The 4,680-nt window shown below is 36.1% G+C and overlaps 1 pseudogene; it reads right to left on the bottom strand.

The window, feature by feature from the left end:
- Positions 1 to 2,141: 2,141 nt before the first annotated feature.
- LOC119996678 lies at positions 2,142 to 3,856 on the bottom strand (annotated as a pseudogene).
- Positions 3,857 to 4,680: the final 824 nt, after the last annotated feature.

Raw genomic sequence — 4,680 nt, forward strand, 5'->3', positions numbered from 1 at the left:
ATACAGTCCACCGTATTATGCTCATTCGATAGGTCTAATATTGTACAGACTTCATCGACTGCCACTTGGAGCAGTTATAATGGTTCGTTAGGAAGATGACGTGGCCAGTGAAGTTGGGCCGAGCATAAGCCCATATGACGTAAACAAATTAGGCTGGTGTTGATTGGTACTCATCGAAGAATTGGGGGCCCACAGGCAGCGTCTGTACAGTGCAGTTAAGAATGACGAGGGCCGCCCACTCGCCCAGCACATACTGCCTAACTTTGGCCGTCTAGGGCTGCACACCACAATCCTGACCCCGCCAATCCTTAACATGTTCCTACTATACATTGTATATAAAGGTGCCAAAAACTCTATTCAATCCGAATGATCGAATTTGTCTGACCTAGAATAAACTAATTTTGGACATAAGTTATATGTCCGAAATCCGGGTCCAAACACAAAAATGTTTGTCCGATCTAAAATCGGGTCCCGGTCCAAACACATGAATATTGTCCGATTTACTTGTCAGGACCCTAAACTGAATTAGTTTAGTGTCTGATTTACTTCTCCGTATTTAAACCAATATGAGTTTCATCAATTAAGTACATCTGAAATCCAATCTAGATTAGAGTCCAAACGTATAAATATTTCATAAACATGTATTATTATCTGGCCTGAACTAATTTTTCTTCACCCCTAATTGTATAGTCTCTCTCATGTTTGGTTAATTAGGGTAGTGTATGAACTTAACAAACTAATATTTGATACAAAATAAAAAAAATTCCACATCAACACCCTGTAAACTTATCCCATTCATAGAATGGGATCAACTCGGAATCAACAGTGTTTTGTCATCGGTTCGAGTCGTTTAAAAGCTTGATCCAAAGTTAAGCAAGAACTCTTATCTCAATCGATCCTATCATCCAAACACCCAAAAAATTACGTGCGATTTTTTTGAATCTTTTTTTTAACCGAAAATAGCGTCATACAAGTTTATCATTTGAACGCCCGGTATGGGTTTAAATTGCACAAATATAATTTTTTTCAAATAAGTTATACCAAATCTCAAATTCACTTTTCTTGAAAATAGCCATCTACAATATTCCTCATGAAGTCAGCAGACAACAATGTGCCCAATATTAACTGGGTTTGTGAGATCTCATCGAGATTCGAGAACAGTAAAATAGAAAAACCAACACAATCAGATTGCATTTGTTATTGGAAATAGGACTATATAGCACTAAATATTCCAATGTTCTACACTGATGATTTCTTCTTCTTCTGGGTTTGCACTAAACGACAAAGGACAAGTCCAAAAATTACTTATATATAGATAGAGAGAGAAAAAACAAACAAAAATCCTCTAGTATTCAAAATATAGTTAAAGATCGTTACGTGCAAGACTGTGGGTGCACAGTAATAGAATCACAACTATGTGGAGAATATTGGTACGCGTAATATGAATATATATATATATATATACATGTCACGAATAATAATATCATTAGTTCAAACTCACCGAAGGTTGACAGTTGTGTGTTGATAATATTAATTCATGTTTTCTTATATAAATTTAGGTTTATATATATATGTCACAATTAATCATAGCATGCAATGCATACATGACACATGGAGCAATGCATACATGACACATGGAGATAGCTAGAGAGCTGCAATGCATACATGACACATGGAGCAATGCTTACATGACACATGGAGATAGCTAGAGAGCTGGTGTGTATATATATATATATATGTCATGTCCTCATAAAGCAGTGATGGTTACAAATGATAAGATATGGCCCTCCATGCTTTGCTAGCTAGTGGTTCCAGATGTGTGAAGAACGAAAGGACAAGCTAGCTAGTTGATAATATATGTCCCCAATTATTACAATTTTAGGATTAAATCAAGCAAATGTGTTGGAATTATTGGCTTATTTTTAGATTAATTAAGGAATCCCCAGAAGATTTTTGTACGTGAACCAAACTAGGAATTAAGAACAAATGAACTCTTGGTTGGTGGCCTAACATCATAAACCTCAAAAAAGAGACAAAACATGACAAAATCAGAGAACTGACACTTACAAACTAATCATATATAATTTATAATTCTCCAATATGCTCTAAGAAAATAAACAATGAATTATTGCAAAAAAAAGAATAAAAATTATAATTCAGTCTCTGGATTCCCATCAAATATACTAAATTAAAACTTGATTTTTATATACAAGTAATTAGACAGTATGAGAGAGTGCAATCTGGATTAAATAAGAAGAAAAAAAAAACCCCTGCTATATGGAGCTCAAGATTTTCTACTACAAACATATACAATCACTTCTTGTTGTTTGGATGCTGGGAATCTACACACACATATGGAACAATTTTCATGACAGTAATCAACAATTCCAAAAATTATACTTCTTCTTCTTCTTCTTCTTCTTCTGTGTTCTTTAACTGCAACTGCAACCCTCAATAATTCCAGAGACAATCAAGGTCAACTGGTCCACCTGAACATGATGGATCATCAACCAAATCATGATTCGATACAACCGAAGAGATATCGGTACCCTGTGAGAATTCTTTTGAGTTCTGTGTCATGTTTGCATAATTGTTTTCAAACAAAAACCTCAGTATAGACTGTTCAGGCATCAGAGCATTATCTGGGTACTGCAGATTCCCCAGACTTGGTGCAAATTGAGAGGAAAATAAAGAAGATGTTGGAAGAGAGGATTTTGTGAATAGTGTCGATTCAGGGGAGGTATTAAAGCTGTTAGTATTAGCCATGTCCACTTGGGATTTCTGGTCCTCCAATATTGCGTTGGAGAAGCAGGTCACGTGAGGGTGAGGCGTATCGACTATGGTGTTTGTGGTTCTGTTATCACTTCTGTTTGGCGATGAATCTGTCAGTGGAGGCAACACCGACGACCGGTGGAATTCGTTGCCGCCGGAGCTCAGCCTCGTCAGTCCAGAAATATGTGTTTTCTTTCCACCAGAACTCTTTTGAAACACCCTGCAAATAACCCAATCATTCTGCACAAACAAAGTTGAAAAGGCAAAGAAAATTATCATCAATGGCGACTCATGAAAACAGAGAGAAAACAGAGAGAAAACAGAGGATTGAATAGATTACCCTGGCTGTGTTTGGGGAGATTGTAGGCTGAGTATTTGCCTTCTAATCTGTATTCATGCATAACCCAGTTGGTTTTTTCACCTTTTGGTGCTCTTCCTTTGTAGAAAACAAGAGTTTTCTTCATCCCAACAAGTGTTTTAGCCTTATAAATCTCTCGATCTTTCCCCGTAGCCTTCCAATAACCAGCATCAGTGGCTCTGTTTGTTCTCAACCCTGTTGGGTACTTTCTGTCTCTCACACAGAAAAAATACCACTCTTTCTCACCCATTTTAGCCATCCCTGCATTGACAAACAACCAATAACCAACAAGTTAATACACAATCCGGATCGATACAATATCGAAAAAATAAGCATTAAGAGATTGTACTGATTTTAGGCAACTTACAGGGTAACTCCCAAGGCTCACACTTGTTCAAATCAACCTCACCAATAGCTCTACAAGAGAAACACCTATCAAGTACTTTTTGGAACAAGTATTCTGATATAAGCTCTTCGTCTGTCGGATGGAATCGAAACCCGGGAGGCAATTCCATTTCTCTTCTTCCTCCTCTTTACCCAGCCTTGAAATGTTTTCCATGCTTTGCAAATCCACAGTTTCAGATCCAAACAAAACTCTCTACTGTGTTCTGTTATATTCAACAAGAAAAGTTGAGGGAGAAAGTATGCAAGAGTATCATGAACTGCAAAGATATTTGTAGATATTTGTTGAGAGAAAAAGAAAAAGTTGGATTTTGTTAAAAACAAGTGTTGTGAGAAACAGACGTCCCTAAATACTGATTCATGGAGGGGATGAAAACGAAGAAGCGTGATTCGTTAGGAAACTTGGTGTGGTGGGTGGTTTCAAGCCTTTTGGCTTTCTCTTCATTTTGACTACTTTTTTTTTTCTTTTTTTTTCCCTATCTTTGTTTTTAATGCATGTAAATTGTGACAATAACTACTATGCTGTTATAATTAATTAATTAATCAATTATTAGGTAAAATAAGATGAATTATTGACTGTAGAAAGTCATTAAGTTAGTTGTTATCTGTTTAACCAAAGTTATCTAGCACATAATATTAAAGCTAAACAGATTCTTTGGTCTTGATGCTACCAAAGACATTCTCCTAGACCTCTTTTCTTGTTATTACAACTACATGGATCTGAGTGTCAACAACGTAAGCCCATATTTTTCATGCCTAGATTAAAAAAGATACATTTATGGAAAAATTTACTGTAAAAATTCACTTGGGAGATAACCTAGTTAGTGAATCTCTCGAATCAAATTGTACGGACTCGAGAGGTACTCAATTTGATTTGCACTATGAACAATATCTTTGTGGCTATACGTTGGGCTTTGATTAGACTTCCTCTCTCGTCAGGTGAGGAATTCCTATGCGAGGGCGTATGACGAATCGAGTTTAATCCCATATCAAATGTCCAAACGACAAACTTGTATGATACATTTCTCCCTTTAAAAAAAAGTACTATAATGATTTTAGTATTGAATTTACTATAATACCCACAAACCGTTTGTGAAAAATAAAAATGTGTATTACAGGTGGAACACTGAGATGATGTTTCTTAGGAT

Source organism: Tripterygium wilfordii, chromosome 4 (assembly GCF_013401445.1).
Source record: "Tripterygium wilfordii isolate XIE 37 chromosome 4, ASM1340144v1, whole genome shotgun sequence".
Classification (NCBI taxonomy): domain Eukaryota; kingdom Viridiplantae; phylum Streptophyta; class Magnoliopsida; order Celastrales; family Celastraceae; genus Tripterygium; species Tripterygium wilfordii.